Below are 26,514 nucleotides of genomic sequence, written 5' to 3' on the forward strand. Positions count from 1 at the left end.
CCTCTGAGCCATCTCTCTAGCCCATCTCCAAAAATATTGACATTATGACTTGTAACAGTAACAAAAATGACAATCATGAAGTAGCAATGGAAATAATTTTAGGTTGGGGGGTCACTACAATATGAGGAACTGTATTAAGAGGTCTCAGCATTAGGAATCTTGAGAACCCCTGATCTACAGAACCCTCTCCCACAATGGACCTGATGGGTCATGCTGTGACCTGTATGCTTAATTTTTTCAACTGTCAAATTGTTTTCCACAACCAACATTGACTTGCATTCTTGTTGGCAATGGCTTCCAGTCTTTAGTGCCCAGGCCCTCCCTCATCTTTATGGTCCTAGCCATACTGGGAGGTACAGAGAATTCACCTTTATATTCTCTGACATTTAAAAAATTTAAATTCTATTATTATTATTATTATTAGCTTGTGTTTTGGTTTTCTTTTGAGAGAAGTCTCCTATTGTCCAGGCTGGCCTCAAACTCCTTATATAGCCAAGAATAACCTTGAACTCCTGCTTCCTGCCTCCACCCGCTGGGTGTGGGACCACAACTTGTGATACTGAGCGTTGTGGAATATTAGTTGAAGATGTGTTACATTCATTTATGCTGTGGAACATTTGTTTAATGATGCAAAGATGTGTTGCGTTCCTTTATGTTGCATTTGTTTAGCCCTGTGAAGCTGTGTTACTTTGCCTGCCTAAAACACCTGACTGATCTAATGAAGACTAATGGCCAATAACTAGGCAGGAGAGAGGGATAGGTGGAGCTGCCAGTCAGGGAGAATAAATAATAGGAGAAATCTAGGCTAGAGGACCAAGAGAAAGAGAAGGGGAGAAGAGTGTGAGGAGACAGTCACCCAGCCACACAGCCAGCCACAGAGTAAGAAGGAAAGGAAGGTGTATAGACTAGAGAAAGGTAAAAGCCTAGAGGTGTATAAGCAGGATAATTTAAGAAAAGCTGGCTAAAAACAAGCCAAGCTAAGGCCGGGCTTTCATAAGTAAGAATAAGTTCTCCGTGTATTTGTTTGGGGGCTGATTGGTGGGCCCCCAAAGAGCAAAGAGAAAAAAAAACTGACTCCAGCTTCTCCTTGAGCATCTGATTTATGTTTCCCAGATGTGCCATGGTGGCAATGCTTCTTTTCATTTGCTTATTGGTCATTCACATAAAAAGAAATCATTCTTCAAACCAAAGTCATGAACACTTTACTTAAATTTTTCCTAAGAGTTTTATAGGCCATTGATCCAGTTCTAGTTAATTTTTGTATAGGATATGAGGTAGGGGCCTAAATTTATTCTTTTTCTGTTTGTTTGTTTGCTAGATTTAATTTTGAGACAGGTCTCATGTAGCCCAGGCTTGCCTAGAACTTGCTGTGTAACTGAGCATGACCTTGAACTTCTGATTTACCTGCTTCTCGAGTGCTGGAATTACAGGATAAGCCACCCAACACACACACACACACACACACACACACACACACACACACAAACACGATCTTCCAGGTGCCCCAGCAGCATTTGTTAAAAACACTATTCTTTCTCCCACTGAATTATCTTTTTATAGTCTTGACAAAAACCACGTGACAATGTGTGAGGGTTTGTTTATTTCTGGACGCTCAGTTTCATTCTGTCCATCCAGATGGTGATTTTGACACCAGGACCACGCCGTCTTGATTACTGTAGCTTCGTAGTGATGACGTTGCTCTTCCATATGGAAACTAGAAAGCACATTCACTGCTTGCCTTGGAGGAATGGGTGACGAGCGGTTCTTAAAGTGCAGTCCCTGGACCTGCAGCATCGGCCTCAACTGGAGCAGTGGTTCTCAACCTGTGGGTTGCGACCCCACGGGGGTCTCATGTCAGATATCCTGCTTATCAGACACTTACATTGTGACTCATAACAGTAGCAAAATTGCCGTAGCGAGGAAAATCATGATATGGTTGGGGAGGGGTCACCGCGACATGGGGGACTGCATGAAAGGGTTGCAGTTAGGAAGGGTGAGAACCACTGCTCTAGACACTTGTCAGAAATGCACTTTCTCAGGCAGCGCCCCAGACTCGCCTCACTAAAAACTCTGGGCCCATGACCCAGCAGTTGACATCCTAAGAGACTCCATTCTATCAGGCTCTCAAGGGATTCTGCTGGGTGCTAAGGCCTGGAATTCACTGCGTTGCATCTGTACGATCTTGATGTCCACCGGGACAACCACAAACACATATGGTTATCGACTGAGCACTAGGGTTGCAGTCAATGCAAACACACTCAATTTCAAAGTTAATGTGGAAAGAGAATTTAAAAAAATACCTCATTCATGATTTCACATTGATTTTCACATACGTACCAGATTAAGTAAAATGCACCATTAAAATTGATTTCAGGTTCTAGGGAGATTGACTCAGCATGTAATGCAATTACCAGACAAGCACGGAGTCCTGAATTCACATCCATGGAACCCATGTGCCTGAGTTTGCAATATTCTGACCAAAGGCAACTGTGTTACAGTCCATCACTGAGGGAAGCCAGGGTAGGAACTCAAGCAGGAGCTTGAAGTAAAAACTGTGGAGGGACACTGCCTACCATAGAGACACAGGGCTTGCTGGGTCAATCTCTGGTTCACTGGTGTGTGGTGGTGAACACATATAATTCCAGCACTCAGGAGGCAGAGGCAGACAGATCTCTGTAAGTTCGAGGCCAGCCTGGCCCACAAAGAGTTCCAAGCCAGCTAGGATTCCACAGTGAGATCTTCTCTCAACAAACAAACAAAAACACCAGTGGTGGGAGTGCTTGCTGGAAAGATGGCTCAGTGGTTAAGAGCCCTGGCTACTCCAGCAGAAGACCAAGGTTTGATTCCCAGTACCTTCATAGTGGCTCCCACCTGTCTATGACTCCAATTCCTAAGGATGTGACACCTTCTTCTGGCCTCCCTCACCTGGCATGCACGTGGTACACAGACAGATGCAGGCAAAACACCCACACACATAAAATTGTTTTTAAAAAAGAAAAAAACCAACACCTCCCCCAGATCCCTGTGTGAGGTGTGCACCAGGGTCTCAGGGCACCAGTAGCTAGCTCAGTTTCCCAGACTACACTGAGAACTAAGATGGGCCGGCAGACAGGCAGTCCTTCCTAGTTTACGCTGGTTTGGAGCAGCGGCCTGGGCCATTGTTTGTATTTGACTTTGGAATTTAACTTCTCCTTGAGGGATCTACAGTCACACAGAACCTGGGCTAGCTCTCATTCTTTTTCAGACAAGGGAAAGGCACTAATGTGCTGTGCAGAGCTCAGGCTGGGGCTTCTGATTTCTGTGTGTGGAACCCGACAGGCTGTGGACCCTCCCTCCGTCCAGCTGTGCAAATCCTCCTGTAGCGGACCTGTAACCCATCTTAGTGACTGTGGAGTGAGTCCTCCAAGACCAACATTTGCAGTGGCTCAAGTACACTTCACAGTTCACAAAGCCATTTCCCACCCCTTAGTGTGTTTGAACCTACCGGCCTCCCCTTGAACCTGCTTGATGGCAAAGGACTCTACCAGAGAAGCTCAGAGCACTCAGTCTTCTGTGTAGCTGGGACCAGCCTCAGTTCTCCTGACTGACACGTTGCTTTTCTGTGTATGTGCTGTGTGGTCCAGTTCTGAGGGAGAAGGGAAGGGATGAAGGAGGAGGATGTAGAGGGCCTGGAGGAAGAGGACAATAAAGATGAGAGAAATGTACTTATTGTTTCCTGGACACCTACCATGCTGTAGGCCCTGTGTATACATCAACTGTTTAAAATTATTAATATCACATTTAGGAATTAAGAGATGGGGGCAGGATGTCACAGTGGGTAAAGAGGATCCTGCCAAACCTAATGATTTGAGTGGAAACCCTGGAACTCACATGGCGAAATGAAAGAACGGACTCCGGCAAGCTGTCCTCTGACCTCCAGACGCGTGACACGGCACGTGTATATTCCCATATACATACACAAATAAATAAGCGTAAAAAAACAAGCAAACAAGAAAGGGATGCCAGAAACCTGGATTCTGGATCTTTTGGGATGACTGCAGAGAATGTTCAGGCCTGTCAAAGCGGGGGTGGGGGGAGATGGTGTATAAGAAGATGTGAGGGAGGGTATCAATTATGCCTCCTAGTCGCCTCATGAGGTATGTCTGCTTGAAGTCCTGAAAGTCCCACTCTGTCTGTCCTGGTGCCTCAGCATTCAAGGCAGGTCAGAGGAGTCTCAAAGAAGCAGGGGTGAGACTTCCTTAAAGCAATGATCAGGGTTCTAGGACCCTAACCTCAAGACCAAGGAGGAGTGGTAGGTGTAGACCAGACAGGACAGGTGCTGGGATTAAAGGCGCGCACCCCTACACTACACTCAAATTTCTTCTTCTCTTTTTCTTGTTCTCTTCCTTCCTTATTTCCTTCCTTCCTTCCTTTCTTTTTCTTTTCTTTTCTTTTTTTGAGAGAGGGTTTCTCTGTATAATAGCCCTGGCTGTCCTGTAACTTGCTTTGTAGACCAGACTGGTCTCAAACTCAGAGATCTGCCTGCCTCTGCCTCCTGAGTGCTGGGATTAAAGGCATAGGCCACCACTACCCAGCTACACTCATGACCCTTAAAGTACTATATAAATTAGCTTTATTTAAAATTAAATTTATTTACTGTGTGTGTGTGTGTGTGTGTGTGTGTATGCATCCAAGAAAGCAGTAACTCCCAGAGTCTCTCACAGCCAAGTAGGTCCATATGACTAATTCTGGACATGAGTGTGGGCAGAGATGACTTGGCCAGACTATTTCCAGGCTTGGCCCCTAAAAGGCCTCCCTGAAGTACCACTGCTACTCCCTTGGCTTTCTCTTAATGGATGTTGAGAACCAGTGGTGGCCTGAGAGTCTGCTTACCTCACTGAATAGAAGCTAGCAGGTTTCTGGATGTCTGAGTGGGGGCCTCCCTCTTCCAGGCTGAACTGCAACCTGGCAATGGATAAGGGGTCACAGTACAGAGCAACCTGCCTTGGCAGACTGGGTCTCTGAAGTCCCCCATCTCAGCCACCCACCTGCTGGGGCCACGGCCTGTAACCCTACACACCTGTGTAGTGGTGTGCTATGGGAAGGGACAGAGTGGCCTTGGATAGGGTCTTTACTGAGAAGGAAGTCATCATGGCCCGAGAGACCAGGGCTAGCCCCCTAACATCAGTTGCACAGGTGGCCTGTGGCCCTCATAGCCATCATTCCCTCGACTCTCTTAGTTTTGCATTCTGTACCAGAGGCAGGGAGGAATGCAGGACGCCCCGGGGCTGCCCTCCACCCTCCACGCTGCTCTACTACCAGCTCCCCTGGCAGCTTCCTGTGTTGTAGGAGTTCACTCACATGTTTTTGTGGAGGAGGATTTGAAGGAGGGGTATGAGTTTTTCCCTAGAGACGCCAGAGAGACAGTTTCGTCTCTGCACAACAGGCTCGCCCAGCTCCTCATATAAGCTGTTTCTGTGGTTACCTGTCTTCTGGGATGTTTGCAGTGGGTGGGCATGGCAGGTGCGATCTGCCAGGGTATGCTGGGAGTTGAAGGAAGAGCTGCTGTGCCCTTCCCTCCCTGGCACCTAGAAGGCCAGCTGTCCCTGGTATGGGAGATGTCAACCAAGCCCCGCTCCTCACCAGGAAGCTGAAACCACACTGAATGGGAGGGAGGGAAAGACCCAAAGAGGTCCTGGCCCTCCTCGTTGTCTGTTTTTATAGGTGGAGAAGCCGAGACTGAGGGAATCTAAGGGTTTTCTTGGCAAGATGGCTGGATGAGTTGGGAGAAGTAACTACAACGGGAATCCAGGTCTTCCTACCTCTAGGCCAGGCTCTTCCCTTTAACGAGGCGCGGGAAGAGAGCTGATAGGTGCACAAGGGGACTGGCGTGGGGAGGGAGGGAGGAGGGCCTGGCAGGAGGCCCAGAAGGTGCTGGGGTGCCTAGGGCGACTCAGGCTTCTTTTCTACTTCCCTGGCCACCAGGGCCGCACTTCCTGCCAAGAACTGCGGGGGCGGGGGGCGCTGGAGTAAAGCCGGCCCCTCCGGGCGCCGCCTCTCGGTCTCTCCCACACCCGCAGGCCAGAGGCCAAGGGTGAAGGAGGTGGGACCGGTGCTCCGTCCCTCCCCAGCCCGGGAGTCCCGTGGGACTGACACCCCGCGGGGAATCTGCGAGTGGTCAGGGTGATAAGAGCCTGGGGTCGCGCACAGAGGGTCCAGCAGTGGGTGTGGCACCGGACGGAGGCGTGGTCGGGCTGCAGCCAGGGAGGGGCTAGGCCTAGGGGCGTGGTTGCGGCGGGGGGCGGGTCCTCAGGAAACTTGAGTGTCCGCCCCCGCCGTGCGCCCCGCCCCGGCCTCCGCCTCCGGGTCCCCGCCTTCCAGTCCCTTCCTTCCCGGGCTGGCGGCGGCTGCGGGTGGTGGACCTGCAGAGCGGCGGTCGCCCACACCTCACTCCCTCCTGAGCCGGCGGATCCTTTTGTCTCTCCGAGCGGCGAAAGTCGCAGGGCCGGCGCGGTGACTGCGGGCGCACAGACGCCCGCTCTCCTAGTCACTTCCTCGGCCTCAACCGCCGCCGAACTTGGGCTCGAGAAGCCGGCGGACCGCGTCCAGTGCTGGAGCCGGTAGGAAAGGGGCGACTGCGGAGCTCCGGGGCTGCGTGGAGGGAGCGTGTATGCACCAGCTCGCTGCGACCCCGCTGTGTGAGTGCGCGGGTGTGTGCGCACAGGTGCTGATGGTGCCTGTTTCTCTGCGTGGTGGACTCGCAGCTGGCCGCGGACGGTGGCGTGGCTCTAGAATGGCGTGTCCTCGTGGGGATCCGTGTGCTCGGCGGGATGTGCACTTTTCAGACTGCGTTTGTGGAATTGTGTGTCGGGATGCAGTTGCCGTTGGGGACTAGTGCCGAGAGAGTGTGGAGGGGGAGCCTCTGTGCGCAGCGTGGGGGTGGCGGGGTGGGCGTGGGCGGCCTGGTCCCGCAAACTGAGCCCCCGGTTGGTGTCGCTCGCTCGGCGCAGTGCGTAGCTCAGGAACATGATGGTACGGCTAGGACCCGGCGGGCGCAGTGCTTGCCTGGTGGGCAGCGGGCATTGATTCCCCCCTCCTCCCGCCCGGGGCAGGTCCACAGGGTCCACGTGGGACGTTGGTGAGCTTCTAAGAGGGGTGGGGACCCGCGCAGTGGCGATCAGCTCTGGGACAGTGGGAAAGACCAACCCAGCCCCAGCTTCGCCGTTACCGGTCCTCAGACCTAAACCGGACACGCCACCTTCTTGGGTTCTTGGGTCTCAGCTTGCGTCTCTATCATATTGGAACCGTCTCTCTGGAGCTGTCTTGATGGAGCGAGGACGCATTCTGTGCATTTCTTGAGCCAGAGCCTTGCACACAGTAGGTGTCCTTCACTGGATTCTCATCTCCATAACAAGAAATCTGTTTTGCCTATATTGTGGATGGCGCGCTCATTTCCTCCTTCCTGCCTCTAACTTCACAGCGGAAAGCTTGGAAATTCGAGAAAGTTTAGGCGCCTGGTTGCGTTGTTTACTTTCCGCACCTCGCGGGCTGCGTGGTGTGGCGCGGCCTTCGGGGGGTGGGGTGTGGGAGCCCGCGGTGCGCAGTGCCAGCCCAGAAAGCTCCCGCATCCGCGAAGGGTTTTGAAAGGCTGCGACTCGGTAGCCCTTTTGTTCAACAAGTGCTTGGTGGAATTCCAGTCGCTGTGTGAAAGTAGTGGTCTCCGCAGACTCGCAGTCTGGGGTTCCTGGAGCCTTCCTCCAGGCCTGGTCATTCCGGAGGCCACCCTCCTAGTCACTACCGAGTCCAGAGGAGGGTGTTAGCCAGGACTCTTAAGCCCTGTTGGACACCGCCCCCTACCCCCCAAGCCCCACCTGCCTCTGCCCCCATGCAGTCAGCCTGATGTAGGAGGTCGAGGTCTGCATGGCGCCCTTCCTTCCAGTTCCACCCCTTGATTAAACACATATATAGTATTGAAATAGTACTATAGTAGTGAATAATAGCACTGAACCCTGGTTTTTAAAAAAAAAACCGCACTCCCCCTGGATATACATACCGTTCTGAGCTGTTCACTCAGCCCAACGCACTTCAGCATTAGCTGTGCACCAGCCAGAGGGGCCCGAGGGGCTGCTGCTGGCCTGCTATGCTCCCTGATGGCTTCCCTTCTCTGCCTTGTTCTTCCCAGGACCATTCCCAGTTTAAAAACCCCTCCCGTTAGGCATGGGAGGCACAGAGCATTTTGGTGCCAGGGACTCTCAGAATGGGGACTGGGCTGGGCTGGGGATGCCTGCCACCTGCCTGCCTTTGTATGGGATGTGTTCCAGAGTCTGGCATGCTCTTTGGTGCTCTGTCAGATGCTGGAAGATCTTGCAGGCGGTGAGACACAGGAGCAGAAACCTCTGGTTTGGGTTCTTTGGTTTGTCTCCAGAGCCCTGAGGTCTTTGGGATGATGGCCATTTTGGGATGCCATAAGCTGATTTGTCATCCTGATTCGATGTCAGGGATTCACTTTAGAAAGCCACTTGTTTTGAGTCTATCAAATGATTTTATATCCTAAAGAGAAAAAGGCTTTTGATTGGAACCTGACCTCCCCCAGATCAGATTTAATAATCATTTTTAAAAACCAGTCTGGCTTTCTCAGCTCAAAAGACAGACCCGAAAGCTGTCTTGTTTTGTTTTGCTTTCCTAGTTAAAGCCAGCCTTTTGTCTCAAGCAAACCAGTATTTTGGCCTTCGGTCTATTTCTGTTTCACTTTTGAAAGTGCCTGTAATTACGGAGCTCTTGAGGTTTTATTGGATAATGTGCCAATGGGAAGGCCCAGAGGCTGTGCCTCTCCCTGTCTGGGGATGTAGTGGCACTGCCTAGCCTCAGCCTCTCCTCTGAGCCCTACTTTTACACTGTATCCTAGGTGAAACACATCTGTCAATGTGTCATGACAGGGCCAGGAGCCATGATTTTGAGAATGGAAGTCTGGAAGGCTGTTGTTGGCTTGTGGAGAAATCAGAGCAGGTGGACAGCCTGGATGAACAGGGGTTTGCCAAAACCCCAGCCATATACTTACTCAGCCAACAGTGTGCTCAGAGAGAGAGAGAGAGAGGGAGGGAGGGAGGGAGGGAGGGAGGGAGGGAGGGAGGGAGGGAGGGAGGGAGAGAGAGAGAGAGAGAGAGAGAGAGAGAGAGAGAGAGAGAGAGAGAGAGAGAGAGAGAGGGTGTTTCAGGGAATTGTTTTAGACTTTGGCTCAGTCCCTCTCTTTGACCACAAGGCTGTGAAGAATTAGAAATTCCCATGGAAGAAAAAGGAATGAATCTGGGACCCCTTGCCAGGCTAGCTCCACCCTTACCTAAAGAGACTTTCTTTTGTGAGGTGGTGGGCCTGCAGGTCTTAGCCTTTGGAGTCCAGCACTCAGGGTCCCGAGGGCTGCCTTTCACATCCAGTTCCACACAGGGTAGGCAGCAGGGTGCATTCCATGTCTTCCTCTCAAACTTCTTCTGAGACTTTGTATTGCCTGGGTGGGACTCTGGGTTTACCTACAACTCAGCAGTAATCCCAGGCCCTCCCAGGGAGCCCCAGTGTTTACTTGGGATTGAAGATTAAACGATTTGGCAACAGGGTTCTTTATCTAGGTTAGAATCGGGTTTGTATTAGGACCTGTTGCATTCCAGCAAGTCCCAAACCATGTTTGTTTGGTTTGGGAGAATGCTTTCAGTTTATGAGTTGCTGGCCCAGGCTTGATGGGGATTATGTATGCTTTTTGAGTGTTTGTCAGGATCTGATGTCACTGTGCTTGGGAAGGGAGGGCCTGGTTGGAGATAGGGTGAGCCAACACTTGCAGATTTTAATTGTGCACCACTTTGGGGCTCCCCACTCAAACCTACAGTCTTTTGGGACTTCTTTGGGGGTGTCCGTGTATCTGTAAATCTCACAGTTCTTGTGGCTAGCTCTTTTGGGGTTGGGTTCTTAATCTGTGGAGGATGTAATTACATATGGAGATACCAGGATGGGTTGAGGGGCTAATTCCTTAGTGCCTTTTGCTCAATGTAGGAGAAGAACGACATTCATTTCAAAACCGCTTTCTAGTGGGGGCAGGTTGTAATATATAGCTTCGGTAATCAATATAGTTTGACAGGTGGGCATCTCTTTGGTGCTGGTGAGCAGTGTGTGAGTCTAAAGAAATCACACACACACACACACACACACACACACACACACACACGTTAGAGGGCCCTACCTTGATCATGTTGGTTCAAATAAAAATGCATTTCCAAGGCAAAGCTTTACACCTCAGCGTCTATGAACCATGACTAACCGGACACTCCCTTCTCCCAGGCTCTCCACACTTACCCTCTCCTTCCAGCTTGAGGGCAGGAGACTGTGCTTCTTAGAGATCTCTTCTTTTACCTTAATGAGCCTCGTGCACCCCCAACACTTCTAACCTAGTTGCTCTCTTTCCTGGTACTGTGTTTGTTTCTTTGCGGTGTTTTAGGCGCAGCCTAAGCTGGCAAGCAGCCAGGAGCCAAGGCATGGAGGTACTGGTGCAGCTCTACCTGTCACCATTCCACAGTCTTCTCCAGGAAGCAGCAATGGGTCTCTGACTAGGAAATCTCAAGACTGGTAACCACACCATGGTGAGGATTCCTATGATGCCAAAGAAAGGAAGAAAGGGGGTGGGACTGTAGCTCTATCGGAGATCACTTGCCCAACAATGCATGAGGCTCTAGGCTCAACTCCCAGGACTGCCAATTAAGTTTAAAATGGAAGCAGGCCTGGGTTGGGGGTGGTGGAGGAGGGACTCAACTCGTACAGCCTCTATGGATTTTTGCTTCAATATCCTTGGGTCTTCTTTGAAATCATTCCTTGCGCTAAGTCTGCCTCAACCAAGGAAGAGTCCCTCAGTAAGAGTAGTATGGGCTGTGCACCTGCCAGATCCCCCAAACTGGTAGGTGACACACACTTATGTCACCCCCTTGGCTGCAGCCTTGGTTCCATGTTCTAGAATTTCATATGGGGTTCATGATACCCATCCCAGCTGGTCAAACTCTGTGTTAAGCCCATATATCTTCTACCTATCATGACTAGACAACCTCTCTCCTCATCTGTGAAAGCTCAGTGTCTCAGATAGGGATGAGGGCTCTTTCCTGTCCCTCATTGTACCCAGTGAATCTTCAAAGTGAATCTGAAATGCCGTCGCTTCTCCCAAGCAGAGCCACTGCCTCCCATATACGGTGCCTTCTGGTCTCACTACTGAGGATGCAGTGGGAAAATCATCAAAAAGTCTTTGGAGTTCAAGGGACCCATTTGGGAAGCCCCTGCCAAGGCTAGGAGCAAGGAGGCTTCCAGGGGAAACACCCTCTAACTGGGAGAGGAGTGGAGCATAGAGGGTCTTGGTGGTTCCTAACCTTTCTCTCTCCTCTAGAATTCCTCCAGAATTCTGCAACTACAAGATTCCTACCTCTGTAATGGTACACTGCAACTCAGCTTAGTTATGCCCATTTTAAGTGTGCAGTTTAACGGTTTCTCTGTCGACCTACGGTTACATAACCATCACCATCATCTGGTAGAGACTGCCTGCATCTTTTCTGAATGATGCCTCATCCACATGTGCTGTGTGCTGCTGGCCCAAGCTCCATCCCAGGCAGCCACTTGGGATCCGAGTCTCATGACTCACCTTTTCTTCCGACTTCCTCTTCCTAGGTTTGACTCAAGGGGTCTCTGTCCAGCCTGGGGTCCAAGTTGGGTTTCCCACACAACCCTTGCCCAGGTATAGCTGGGCAGGATGCAGTTTGTAGCATCCCTTCCACAGTGCCTGCATGGGTCCTGTGCTCGGTGGCACAGCCTGGACTGTGGTACAGCTGTGGCTTCCAGGCATGGTATGTGACCTGCGGCTGCCGCCGTGGCTTCTTCAGCTAGTGAAGTTAGAAACAAGCCTGTCTGGGAGACACCCATGTCAGAGCTCTGACCTCTCTGGAGGATGCCGCTGCCCTCATCCTGGGGGCATGGGTGAAGGATTGCTACTCCGGCTATCATCTGTTCCTAATGCTGTTTTGTTGCCGAATCTAAAATAGTGTGGCCTGATGGTCCCCTTACCCCGCTGTTAGGCGAGAGCTTGGGGGGGGGGGGCTGTTAGTGAGAATGGACCAGAGGAAATAAAGCATATGAAAGAAAGAAACCCAGGGCCTCTCAGCCAGGGCACCCGCAATATAAGGGACTCCCTGTAGCCAGTAGCTCCCTCCCGTAGTCTGTCTTGGGGAAGTTACTGGCTCTCTAGGAAAACCATGTCACCAGGGTCACCATCCTCGCTGTCGTCACCACGATCATTACCACCAGCCCTCACTATCACTGCTGATAGTCGTCATCATCACAGCCGCCGTTAGCATCATTACCATCACCATTATTATCTTTGCTGTCATCACCACCACCGTTATCCTCATTGTGGTCACCATCACCACCACCACCACTATCATCGTCGTCACCGCCGCCACCTAGTCTCAGCCTTGGTTCAGTCTTTGGCAGTTCATGCTTTGTGACATAACGGCCTGTGGTTATGGGTATTAGTTATCAGGGGACCTTGCACAGATGACTCTGGACACAGATAACTCGAATGGAGGATGGGTGGTAGAGTATGATCCTGAAAGTGGCTCTAGGAGAATTACTGATTTGGAAGCTTCTGGAAAAAACTCATCCATTCTTTCAGGTCAGTGTTATCTGGGCTGTGGTGTTCTCTGTGCCCCTCCAGGGAGTCCAGCTGTACCGTTTGGGCATTGTTTGCCCACCCTTCCCAAGGCAGCGGGACCTCTGAAGCTAGAACCCTGTAGATTTCTACTGGTTGACACTTCTTTACTGGAATAGCGCCAGGAGCACAATGGATGCCCAGATGTGTGCTGGAACAACCCCCACTCGCTCATCTGTAGGATGGTGATTGCACTGAATTATTTAAAATCTTCACAGTTTGCCTGAGGGGATAGGTCTGCAGGCTTCCATAGCCAGGCCAGAGCACAAGTGGCATTTCACTGATTGGACATTTGTTAAAACTGTGATACAGTGGTCTGGGAGCCATGGAGACCTTCTGGGTTGCTGGGATGACCCCCGTCCTGCTGATGCTGGCTTTGACTGGGTATAGGAAGGCTTACTCTCTAGATTTCATCCTCCTTGTTTGTCAAATGGGGTTTATGGCTGGATAACTTCCAAATCCTCCGTCAACCCCACAGTTCAGGAAAAAAAATGATTTAAAAACATAAACTTGTGTGATAAGACACATCCAACGAAGAACATACTGAGAAATTTTTGTTGTTTTGTTTTTGTTTTTCTTTTTTTTTTTTTTTTTTTTTTTTTTTTGGTTTTTCGAGACAGGGTTTCTCTGTGGCTTTGGAGGCTGTCCTGGAACTCGCTCTGTAGACCAGGCTGGCCTCGAACTCACAGAGATCCGCCTGCCTCTGCCTCCCGAGTGCTGAGATTAAAGGCGTGCTCCACCAACGCCGGCTAGAAAATTTATGTAGCTAGACTGACTGCAAAAAGAAAGAAAGAAAAAAAGAAAGAAAGGAAGAAAGAAAAGAGGAAATGGAGAACCTTCTAGAAAATGCAAACACCTTGGCATCTAACTGCTGTGTTGAGAGGCAGGGAGGCTCTGCAGAAAGTGATCCTAGGAGGGGACTCAGGAGTGGCAGCAGCAGAAGTGTGTGGGGGGTGTTGAAGCCAGGGGACTGAGCTCTGGGGCTTTCACCTGCTGGTGTTGCCATTTAGCCTTTGTTTTAAAGTCCCTGTCAGGTGGGATAACAAGGCTCCTGGGGAGGAGGTGGGAGACAGCCTTGCCCATGGTGGGGGACCCGCAGAGGTTGCAGGTAGCTCAGCCTTGACTCTGGACTCAGGGCCTCATTTGGAAGCTGTGTACTGTTCCCACTGGATGCTCTTAGCTAGGAGATCCCCTGGCAAGGATGCAGTCTTCCTCACTTTAATGATGGCTTCATACTTGGGAGACTCTATGCTGATTAACTAAGAGACTGGGAGCTGGTGTTTCTTATTTCGATTACTTGTAAATTAGGCAGATGTCAGCTTTATGAAGTATTGCACAGGACAAGTAATCATACTGTTTTTCAGACCAAAGTTTAGTGAAGCGAAACTCTGACCAGATTTTGCTTCAAATTGGTCTTGAGAGACAACCCCTAAGAATTCTTTTAAAATTAGCGCATAGTCGGATAGTGGGAGTTAGTTCCTGGGGTTGAACATTGGGAGTTTAAGCATTTCCTAAGTATGGGGTTGGGAACAAAAATATGCAATTATACAGACAACTTCATTTTACTTACGTTTGAGAGGGAAAAGTCAGAGGAGGCTCATGGGAAGGGAGAGACTCAACTGAGAACAGACACAGAGCATGGCTGGGAGCTGAGTGATTTCTCCTCCCTGCTCTGTTGAGTCTGCGCATTTTAAGTTTTCCAGTGGGCGTCTAAGACTTTCATAATTAGAAAGAAGAACAGGCTGGAGAGATGGCTCAGTGGTTAAGAGTGTGGATTTGAATTCTGTTCCCAGCACCCACGTGGTGCCTCCCAACCATCTGTAACTTCAGTTCCAGGAGACCCAGTGCCCTCTTCTGATATCCACGGGCAGAGACGTATATTCAGGTAAACACTCACTCACATAAATAAATAAATCTAGAAAAAGAAGGAGGAAGGGAAGGAAGGAAAGAAAGAAAAGTGCTGTATGTTGTGGTCCATGCTTGCAATTCCATCTCTTAGGTGGAGGCAGGAGGGTCAGTGGTACAAGACCAGCTTCAGTGACAATATATTTGAGGACAAACTGAGCCTTATCTAAAAAACAAAAAACCCACCACCATTACGACACAAGAAAGGAAGGAAGGAAGGGAGGAAGAAAGAGGAATGAAGGGAGGAAGGTTGGTTGATATTTTATGGAACCCTGAGACAGTAGCCCTTGCTCATCTCATCCATAACATACTCTCTTTAATTTGTTTATCCAACTTCCTCCTTATTCCCAGACTGTCTGGAACCCACAACTTCCATACTGTGGCTGTGTGAATGAATGGAAATGTATCTGAAATACACCATTAGAATTTGTTAACTCAATCTAAACTCAATGTGGAGTAAAGTGCATTAGCTGGATATAAGGGGAAATGTCCAGAGTCCTCCAAGAAACCCGCCTTGTCACTCTGTCTGAGTGCAGTTTGTTCCCGACCCACAGTGCACTCCTGCTTTGTTTGTTTGGATTTGGGCATTCGCTTGTCTCTTGATCTAAGGAAGGCTTCCAGCTCCTGATACTTTCACACGGAGTATTAATTTTAAAAAAAAAGCTTATTTATTTTGTGTGTGCATGTCTATGCGTGTGTGTGTGTGTGTGTGTGTGTGTGTGTGTGTGTGTGTGTGCGCGCGCGCGCGCGTGCGTGCGCACTTTTCTGGAGGTCAGAGGACAATTTGACAGGACCATTTCTTTCCTTCTACCATATGGGTTCAAGGCATCAAACACAGGTTGTTGGACCTGGCACCAGGCACCTTTATCTGCTGAGACATCGTGACAGGCCTCACTTGGGGTATTTTGAAGCCCTGGTACCAATGGTCCCAGTTAGCATTTTTGTTGCTCTTACTTCTTCCGGCACTACCATCTCCTGTCTGTCTGTCCATGGGGCTGGCTGATGTGTCCGGTTTCCCTTTTGAGAGTAACGTTTTGTGTTCTTGTCTAGTCATTCCCTCATGACCTGGAGCTGGGATCTGCTTCGTTTTCTCCTTTGACTCAGGTGTTTCAGGCTGATGCTGACTGGTGTGGGGCTATCCCCACCTTCGATTGGGTCAGACCAGACTTTTTGTGGCGTCCCTCCAAAGACTGTTTTTCCCTGATGTTTTTCAGTAGTTCAGTCTGCCAGAGTCAGGTTACTGAATCAGCATTTGAACCCTAAGAAGATGAGGCAGCCATAAGAGATTGGCTAATATAAAGATTACTTTTAGGGTGAATGGGGGAGAGGTGTTGGGAGCTGGGCTGCCTCCAGGCAGATTGCTGAGACGTGTGGAGAACCTGGGGTTGCCTGTACTCCCTGCTCAGTGGCCACTAACTGTTGTTTTTTTTAGATTAGATGTGTTTTGAAGTACAGCTTTATGGCTTACTCTCCGTATTTATGATATGGAGAAAGACCATCGCAGTTGTCAGCAATATTCCATTGAGCCTGGTGGTATATAACTTCACGACCTTCACTGTAAGGAACCAAATTAAAAAAAAGAACACAAAAAAAGGACAGGGCTCCATAGTGTTCAGAAATTGTCCTCCCTGATGCTGGGTCCTCTGGCATTCTGACACCAAGGCAGGAAGTCTGCTTGCCCATCACTGAAGGCAGGTATGTTGCTATGGAGACCAGGTATGCCACTGTGGTTTCCTGGGTACCCCAGTCATCCTAGAAATGGAATAAGCCCCACCTCAGGAATGTGTGTGAATGAACTTTCTCTACACAGAGGTGAGCTCTTTATTTTACTCGCAGCGTCATTTCTGATGTCATTTTACTCTCAGCCCTCTCTTCTGCTTTTAATTATGGATAGCCCCCTCATCCCCTGCCAGAAACAAATGTACCGAGACCGTCTATTGAATGCAGCAACCAACCTTTGAAACCTTTTACTAAAGCTAGAAAGCTTGTTTAGCAAGAAGGATGAGGTCCCTGTAGAACTCAGCCAGTGAGTTCAAGCACTGTGGGCTGTGTGCCCAGCCTTGATCCAGGGCCCAGGACACCTTTGGAACTGAGCTGCTGAATCTGTTATGGCCACAGTCCCTATGTTCTCAGTGCTCTGTCACTAAACATCTGAGAGGATAGACTTAAAAGACCAGGTGTGGTGGCACACGCCTTTAAACCCAGCACCTGGGAGGCAGAGATGGTGGATCTCTGTGAGTTCAAGACCAGCCTAGTCTACAGAGTGAGTTTTAGGACAGCCAGAGCTTCATGGTGACAGCCTGTCTCCAAACAAGCAAACAAAAAAATCTTGGAAGATAGAGAGGGGCCAGCAGATGGCTTAACCAGTAAGGACAATTGCTGCCAACCTTGACAACCTGATTTCCATCCCTGGACTTGCGTGGGGGAGGAGAGAACCCACTCCCAAAACCTGTTTTCTGACCTCTCCAGTGGATAAAAATAAATAATAAAGGAGAGGCTTAGTCAGGTTCACTATTTCAGAGGTTTGTGTGACCGGTCACTTGGCCTCTTGGTGTGACACAGGAAGTGTTGTAGTTGATGGGAAACAAAGAAAGAGGAAAGATGCCAGGATCCCATTGTTCCTTTCTAGGGCCTGCCCTTGGTGACCCGACTTCCTTCTGGGAGGCCTCAGTAGTGTCCTGATTGGGTTTTGTCAACCCCACCCAAAGCTAGACGAGGCTGGAAAGAGGGGCTCTTAACCGAAAAAATGCCTCTATCAGATTAGCCTGTATGCATGCCTGTGGGTGACTTTTCTCGACTAATGATTGGGGGGCGTGTCCCACAGTGGGCAGCACCATCTCTGGGCATGTGACCCTGGGCTGTACAAGAAGGCAAACTGATGGCTGGAGGGATAGCTCAGCTGTTAAAGGCTAGGCTCACAGCCAACAGTGTAAGAAGGCAAGCTGAGCAGGCCTTGATGAGAAAACCAGGAAGCAGCACTCTCCATGGCCTGTACTTGAGTTCCTGCCTCCAGGTTCCAACCCTGACTTCCCTCAGTGTTGGAGTCTGATCGTAGAGTTCTCAGATGAAACAAACCCTTTCCTTGCCAAGCTGCTTTATCTCCCGGTGTTTTATCACAGCAATAGGGACCCTAGTTTAGACAGAAATGGGCACCAGGCTAGTGGGGTATTGCTGTGACCAGCCTTACCGTGTGTTTTGGGGAGGGTTTGGCTTGGAAAGGCCTTTGAATGCTCAGATCTTAACAGGCTGTTCTCTGGGAGCTTGGAAGATAGAAATATTGACAGCAACTAGATGATGGAGGTCTGGCTCATTCAGAGGGAAGTAGAGACCGTCAGTGCTGTGTTAGTCATATTTTGAACTAAGAATCTGTGGTTGTGGTCAGCAGGGGCTGAAGGACTGGCTGTGATTAACGAGACCAGAACCACTCAAGTGAAACCTTTGCTTAGCTGAGGCAATAAATACTGGTCACGTGGGGCTGATGAATGAGCCGCGGTTAAGAGAGGGCCGGCATCATTGAGGAGAAATCTTCTGGCAAGTGCAGCCTCCTGGTCTCCATGTAGAAGCTGTCGCTCAGATGGGCCAAGGCTGTACCTCATGCGTGGCGAAGAGTCTTCCAGGTGGTGCTGGTTTTTAAGGCGTGAGGGGGCCGTGGAGAGCAGCTGAGGCGCTGTGGGAGGCCAGGGGAATCCATGGGTGCAGGTGCAGCCTCAGTTGCAGTGGGAACCCCAGCATTTTGAAGACTCTAGTCCCATGGGAGGACCGCCAAAGGACGGCAGCAGGGGTCGAGTGGAGCCAGCCTGAGCCTGTGAGATGAGGTACACGCTCTGTGGTTGGCAGAGTCCAAGAGGCGGAGCTACACCAGCCCTGAAGATCACGAGCCAGCCCCAGATGTCTGATGGTGAGCATTTTTGGCCTTTGGTTTTGCTTTGCTTTGAATGTAGCTGTGCCCTGGTTTTTCTCTCTTGGAGTAAGTTATTTAACTTGTTTTTATTTTCAGGAACTCTCGGTTGAGACTTTGAACTTTGAAACAGACTTTGGGTATTTTGAGGAGACTGAACTTTGAAAGGACTGAAAAATTCAAAAACTGTGGAACTTTTAAAGTTATGCTACTTTTATATTGTTATATTAACAGACCATCTTGGGGACAAATGGGAAAGGAAAGGTTGTAGTTATAGTGATGTGTTTGTGTGTCATGTTGACATGGGGTAGGTTGTGCTGGTTGGTGGTTTTTTTTTTTTTTTTCAACTTGATACAAACCTGGACATAGCTGGGAGGAGGGAATCTCAATAGAGAAAATGCCTCTATAAGAGTGGCCTGTAGGCTAGGTGTGGTGGAACACACCTTTGATTCCAAAACTTGGGAGGCAGAGACTGGCAGATCTCTGTGAGTTGGAGGCTAGCCTGATCTCCAGATAAACTCCAGGGTAGCCAGGGCTACATAATGAGACCTTGTTTGTTGTTTTTTTTTAAAGAAAGAAGAAAGAAAGAAAAAAAAGATTGACCTATAAGCAAGTCTATGGGTGAGGGCATTTTCTTGGTTACTGATTGGTGTGGGCGGGCCCAGGCTACTGGGTGAGGCCTCCCTTGGACAAGCGGTCCTGGATTGCATAATAAAGCAGGCTGAGCAAGCACCTGCTTCAGTTCCTGCCTTGGCTCCCATGGATGGTGGGCTGTGACCTGTAAGCTAAAATAAACCCTTTTCTTCCTCAGCTTGCTTTGATCCGGGTGTTTAACCACAGCAGTAGAAACCTTTGGAGTACTTAGCCCAAGCCATCATAGCCAACAGGCTTTATGAAGAGGATAGGCTCTTGGCCCCCAGCTGAGCTGTGGGTGGAAACTTTCCCTGTCACTGTGGGGACAGCCAGCACATGCTTTACCAGGATGACCCAGTAGCTGTGATTCATAGACCCGAGTTTGATTCCCAGCGCCTACATGGTGGCTCAAAACCATCTGTAACTCCCAGGCACTCATGTGGTACACAAGGAAACACATAAAATAAATCGTAATTTTTTTACATGCACAATTCTGTCATTTTTAGTATTCACACAAAGTTGAACACAAACGGATACTGTCTGATTTCACAACATGCCCATCACCCCAAGAAAGAAATCTCACAGGCCTTAGAAGTCACTCCCCAGTCTCTCTTGCCCTAGGCCTGCAAACCCATCATGTGTGTTTTGTTTCTGTGAATTTGCCAATTTTGGACATTACAGCTAAACAGCCATCAAACTATATATATCCTCCTTTCTCTCTCCCCTTTGGCTTGCTTATCTGTTGATGAACACTTGGGTTGTTTTCACTTTGGCCACTTTGAATACTATTGCTGGGGATATTTGATTGCAAGTCTCTGTGCGGACACAGATTTCATTTCTCCTAGGCATGTAGCGAAATTCAGTTTCATAGAGTGTGGTCCAGGAAGGTGATCTTTGGGGTCATCAGCTGCCTGGAAGCTTCAGTTTGTGGGACTGCAAGAGCAGAAGGCTCTTCTACACAATACTGGGAAATGAAGCCTGACCTTAGCCACCCCCAGCCAGGGAAGCCCAGACAGTTTCGCCTGGGAGACGTTCAAGGCCAGTTGAAAGGGCTCCTGCTTCCAAAGAAAACACCCTAGTCCCAAAGGCTTTCAGAGCTTCTATCTTATCCTGCCTGGAAAGCTGATATAATTTCTGGAAGTAGGGCAGCCTTTTTGTGACTATGAGGCTGAAGTTCCTGTATCCAGGTCAGCAAAACAGACAAACTAACTCGGTCTTTTGTTGGCCTCTTGAACTCTGACCAAGAGCACTGGAGCCTTCGCCCCTGTTTGTAGTGTAGAGAAAACCCTTTTTTTGCCTAAGCCACTGTTTGTAACCGAATGTGTTCTTCGTGGACCAGATGCCCAGCACTGAGTGTCTCATGTCCAAGTCCCAAGGTAGGGCATGGCTGCTAGGCACATGTCATGGCAGGCTTGGGATATTTTCTGGTCCTTTCTCCCTGTTATTTCCCTCCACTTACAGGCTAGACTCTGCTGGTCACCAGGATGAGGGGTTCCCCCAGACAGACATGAAGAACGTTGATAATTCCCGTATCACTGCTCAGAGCTTTAGTGCATGCTGGTCCTTCTGCTGGGAACACTGCTGCCGGAAGCACTGCTCCCCCCCACCATTCTGCACGGGGCAGTGGTAGTCAGTCACTCCTCCTTCAAGCGCTGTGCTGAGGAATGGGCTAGTGGGCCAGCTCAGTCTTCAGGGACCCGAGTGTGAATCCCCAGCAAAGCCAGGCAGTGGTTTCTAACCCCAGTGCTGGGAGGGGGCAGAGATGGGGGGGGGCAGAGACGGGGGGGGGGACAGAGACGGGGGGGGGATCTCATGAGCTAGCGGGCTGCCAGGCTCAGTGAGACACCCTGACTGGAGAGAATAAGGCCGAGGGTAAAGGAGCAGGACACTAGACCTCCCTGACCTCCGTGGGTGTGCACCGGACACACACTCTAATATACCACACATGCAGATGCACACGCACCAACACCACAGACGGTGTCATCTTCTTCTTCCTGGGGTGCTCTGTGTAGCTTGTAATCAACATGGTGGAGTGGCGTTTTCTAAAGAAACTGGCTTTCTTCCCAGTTGATGGAGTCCCCAGAGGACAGGGCTCAAGCAGGCCTTGCTCTTTTTTTTCTCTGCATCCTGTCTTGCCTGGGCCTCCATTTGGCCTCTGGGGTGGATGGAGCTGAGATAGAGACAGGGAGGCTTAGACTTCTACAGATGTTGGTGTGCCAGGTGCGCACGCGCGCGCGCGCGCGCACACACACACACACACACACACACACACACACACACACACACACCTGCTACTGTGTGCCTATACTCTGAAGCCCTGCTTTAGCAGGCATGAGCTACAGCAGGAGTGATGGAGTCCACTGTCTGAGCACTAACCTGGGCATTGGTTGGTACCTGTTTGTCACACAGTAGGAGCACCTACTGCATGCCTAGGCTCCTTCCAGGCCCTTGGCTCACACCGGAGGGAAACCCCGAGCTTCTCTGAGCTTCTCCGTGGCTCCTTCAGAGATGCCTTGGGCGTTGTTTTCTGTCTTTTTTTTTTTTAAGTTTTATTTACTTTATGTATATGGTGCTCTGTCTACCTATAGAGACTACATGCGGGAAGAGGGCATCAGATTCCATTACAGATGGTTGTGAGCCACCATATAGTTGCTGGGAATTGAACTCAGGACCCCTGGAAGAGCAGCCAGTGCTCTTAACCACTGAGCCATCTCTCCAGTCCCGGTTTCTGTCTTCTTATCCGTCGTTTCTCAGTAGGATCTAAGAACAAGGTCTAAAGGATGGCCTTCAAGGGCCAGTGAGATGGCTCTCTGGGGAAAGATGGCCTGCCACCAAGCCTGATGACCCGAGTTCAAACCGCAGGACCCACATGGTGGAGAGAGAGAGCTGACGCCTGCAAGTTGTCACCTGAGCTCCACACGTGTGCCATAGCATGCATGCAAGCACACCATGCAATAAATAACACGTGCAATAAATAAATAAATAAATCATATAGTTATTCCCCCAAAGGGTGAACTTCAGAAAACTAATGGCCTTGTCATCTCAGGAAGAGGAAAGAATATTGAACAAAATGAACAAGTCAGGGAAGAAATCGAGTTGTGCATCACTGCCTTTGAAAAGGACCAACCAGCTATATCTCACTGGTTTGGGGGGCCCCTGTGCTATGGATTCACTGGCCCTGTCTTTAGGGGTGAAACCTAAAGATGTTGTTATGCAAAACCCAATTGGAATAAAATTAAATGCAAATACTGATTCATTGCAATGTTAATTTTGAGCCCTGGATCAATCAGAGGCTGTGGAAATGCCAAAGTTGTTAAGGCCGTGGTTGCTATGGTGGCCACACTGCACTGAGAGGGGCCCTGTTGCAGAGTCCTCCTGGGGGATTGCTGTCTGCTGACCTCTGTGGGGCAGGGTGGGGCTGTGGTTTGGCCCCCGGGAGTCGGGAGAGCTTGTGAACATGATCTCAAGACCCAGTGCATCTAGGACTGGGTTTCCTTGGGGAGGGGGGAGTCACCTTCCCGCCTCAGTTTCCTTGCAGTTCCAGTACCAGCAGCCATGGAACACTCATTTAAAAATCGCTGTGTCTGTTGGTTCCGAATGTGCCCCTACAGTTCTCAGCTCAGATGAGGGTGCGTACAGACCCTGCCATCCCGCCCAGCTACCCTTGATGACAACGGCAGTGTTTCTGTTCTGTGGTCCAAGGGCAGATCTTTACCAGAGGTGACTGGGTCTCTGGCCTTTGACTCCGAGTGTCCCTTGCCAATCATGAGGCCCTGAGTTTGATTTCCATAACCCATGTAAAAAAGCTGGACATGGTGGCATGTACTTTCAGCCTCCGCACCTGGGAGCCTGTGACAGGTCGGCGCTCTGGCCTTCATAGCAAGCCAGCTTAGCTGCTTTTTGAATGTGGGCCAGCAACAGACCCTGTCTCTCAAAACAAACTGGCTGGTGCCTGAGGAGTGACTCCTGGGGTTGACCTCTGACCCCTCCACATGCACAGCCGGTACATGCACACAGATGTGCACCTGCAGGCTCGTGAATGCACGCTTGCACACACCACAAAAATACTGGGGTCCAGAAGGTGACTTGACCTGGGCTTCCTGGTGGCAGTGTCAGAGTAGGCATGGGGCCCCGGGCTTTGGAAGGCAGCTATGTCTGCTGCTCTCCTGCTTTTCCTGTCTTATATCACTCATGCACATAGTCCCCTAGTCCTCCTGTCCTTAGCGAGCACCCAGATCTGCAGCAGCTGACGTTCTCTTTATCGTCACAGAGATGCGTTTGCATGGAAGAGTGCTAGACCCAGGACTGTCTGGTGTGTTTGAGTGTGTAGGTTTGCTGTGGCTTCCTGCCACGGCCTGCGACTTTAAGATGCAAGGCACACAGCTGCAAGCACATATTAAACACCTGCCCGGGGTGCACCTGGCTCCCAGCCTTTATCAGAGTCCTGCTTTTTTCTGGCTCAACTGGGGCTAATTAGTGCCACTGCTGGCTGGCTTTGGGTCCACTTACTGGTTGTGTGAAACCAGGCTGGCTCTTCCCTACGCTCTGCAAGGGCAGTTGGGAAACGAAGCAGCTGTTGGGGACTTTTAAATTGTGTGGGAAATAGACTGTGGTACTGACATCTAACCTGTACAGTCTCTGCAGGTGTCTGCAGGGCAGCTGTCTTTCAGGGCCCTGGTAGTATGGGATGGAGGTCACCAGAACCCTGTGCTGTGTCCCCCGCCCTCCCCCCAATGGTGGCTAGAGTTCATTCCAGGGCCCACATGAGACTATATCTGGACAGAATAAAACTGGGAGGTTACAGGTTTCACTGGGAGGTTTGCTCCCAGTCTGGCTTGGGGCTGTCAAAGTTAATTAACAAAGCTGTTTTTCCTTTGAGTTTCTCCTCCTGGTAGGGGTGGGGGTGGGATCTTCCTACCCAAAGGCAATGGCCAAGAGGCTACGTGCCCAGCTTGCCTGGTGGAAGGTGGCAGGTGGCTTCGGTGTGTGTTAAAGGAGACTGGCATGCCACCCTTGGGTTGTGACAGTAGGGGGCAGAACCCTGTGGTGGGTCCTGCATTGGAAAAATCTCGATGGCCCCTCTTTGGAGGTGGGATTAGGGATAAGGCTGGGAATTAGCTGCCTGGGTTTATGCTGGCCTGCCTTCATCCATATTGGTGCCCTGACCTCACCGCTCACCTGTGATGGGAGGGGTGCTACCTGGTTTTATGTCAGTTTAACACACGTTAAGGTTATCTGAGAGGAGGGAGCCTCACTTGAAAAAGTACCTACAAGCCTGTAGGACATTTTCTCAATTAGTGAGGGCCCAGTCCACTGTGGGTGGTGCCACCCATGGGCTGGTGGACCTGGGTTCTGTAAAAAGTCAGACTGAGCTAGCCCTGAGGAGCAAGCCAGTAAGCAGCACCCTCCGTGGCCTCTGCATCAGCTCCTGCCTCCAGGCTCCTGCCCTGCTCCAGTTCCTGTCCTGGCTTCCTCTGATGATGAACGGTGAAGTAGAAGCATAAACTGAATAAACCCTTTCCTCCCCGAGTTTCTTTGGTCACGGTGTTCCATGACAGCAGTGGCAACCTTGACTAAGACAGTAGGTGAGGTCATCCTGGCCAGAGCTCCAGATTAGGGTAAGGGAAACCCTAGTTGAAGCAGACCTCCTGTCTGTCCTTCCACCCAATACTAGCACAGGAGGAAGGTTACTCAACCTCTCAACTTCTCTCGTACTTGTTTTTCTCTCTATAGCCTTAGTAAGGAAATAATACTCTTGTGATTTCTCCCTTTTGGGCAGAATTTAGACCGTGCACCCCCGCCCCCCAGCCCTGTGCGTTATAATTGGCCAGTACTTGCTAACAGATGCCTGAGGCTCCCAGCATGGGCAGCTGGCCATCGCAGCCTCTCCTCCCTGTCCACCCTGTATCCCAGGGAGCTGGACAACTGCCATTCGCCAGATATCCACCCCTCCCTTCCAGCCCCCAGCTTTTGGTCAAGCTCAATTCATGCCCCTCTTCAAAGAGAGAGCATCTCTGCCTGGGTGGCTCCCTCCATTAGTCTGTGGTTCCTACACTGGGGAGGGAGGGAGGGAGGCAGGGAGGCAGGGAGGCAGGGAGGGAGGCAGGGAGGCAGGGAGGCAGGGAGGGAGGCAGGGAGGGAGGCAGGCAGGGAGGCAGGGAGGGAGGCAGGCAGGGAGGCAGGGAGGGAGGGAGGGAGGGAGGCAGGGAGGCAGGCAGGGAGGGAGGCAGGGAGGGAGGGAGGCAGGGAGGGAGGCAGGGAGTCAGGCAGGGAGGGAGGCAGGCAGGGAGGCAGGGAGGCAGGGAGGGAGGCAGGCAGGGAGGGAGGGAGGGAGGCAGGCAGGCAGGGAGGGAGGGAGGCAGGCAGGGAGGGAGGGAGGCAGGCAGGGAGGGAGGGAGGCAGGGAGGCAGGGAGGGAGGCAGGGAGGCAGGCAGGGAGGGAGGAGGTACAAGGACCTCTTTGCAGCAGCAACCTGTTTTGAGGCCTCCCTGTGACTTCACACTCTGTCCAATGTACAGCACCCTTGGAATCCAGCCTCACCCGCTGTTCCCGTGAGGGGCAGGCCAGCAGCCATAGCTGAGGTGTCGGAATGCTTCGAGATGTTCAGCTGGAGCTAAGTCATTCCAAATGCGCATCCCACCACACTTAGTCCTGCTAGGGCAGAATTGGCAGTGTCATTCCTGGGGTCGCCTGTGGGAGGGCCAGGTACTTCTCTCTGTTCCTGCAGAGCCTCGAGTGTTAGAGTTGGACCTTTCTCCTGTGCTTCCTGAGTTCCCAGTCAAGATCTGATCTGAGTCTCAGTTTCACCATGTATGTGTCCTATTGCCTCACTTAGAGTGTCACGGGGAACTCTGTGAGCTTTTTCTTGTCATGTTCATGCGAGTTCCTAACGTGTGAGTTTCAGAAACACTGGAGAGGGCTTGTTTTAAAAAAATATTTTTAAGCCCAGGACAGGAGCCAGTTTGTGAGAGTCATCTGTGGGTGTCAGTAGCCTTACCTCCAGCAGGACTTGAGTTTGGCCAAGAGCCCTGGCTTATTCCAGTGGAGAATGGAGTTATTTAGAGCCAAACTGTGGGGAGCTTAATTCTCCGGGAGCACTTGCTGCAGACGGTGCTAACGTTAATGACTTACTATATATGTCTTCACAAGTGGGTGATTTACGACTAACGCCAGACCCATAACTTTTCATTGCCCAAAGCTTCATTTATAATAGATTTCGGAAGTGTGAAGAACTTTAGCTGGGGTCATTTCTGTCCACCATGGGGTTCTGGAATTGCTGTGGGAGGAGCTGGTCCTCTGGGACACTGAAGGGGTAGCCGTAGGGAACACCACTATATCTTCAGGAATGGTCCACAGTGGGCAGCTGATGGCCAGA

At 50.6% G+C, this 26,514-nt stretch overlaps 1 protein-coding gene across 1 annotated transcript in view; it reads left to right on the top strand.

Moving 5' to 3' along the window:
* Positions 1-6,361: 6,361 nt before the first annotated feature.
* Hpcal1 (hippocalcin like 1) overlaps positions 6,362-26,514 on the top strand; it is a 103,189-nt gene continuing 83,036 nt past the window's right edge. Inside the window, exon 1 of the mRNA XM_005084936.4 lies at positions 6,362-6,599. The gene's annotated coding sequence lies outside the window, so the exon portion shown is untranslated. The remainder of the gene's footprint in view (positions 6,600-26,514) is intronic.

This window comes from Mesocricetus auratus, unplaced genomic scaffold (assembly GCF_017639785.1).
Source record: "Mesocricetus auratus isolate SY011 unplaced genomic scaffold, BCM_Maur_2.0 Super-Scaffold_100024, whole genome shotgun sequence".
Taxonomy (NCBI): Eukaryota; Metazoa; Chordata; class Mammalia; order Rodentia; family Cricetidae; genus Mesocricetus; species Mesocricetus auratus.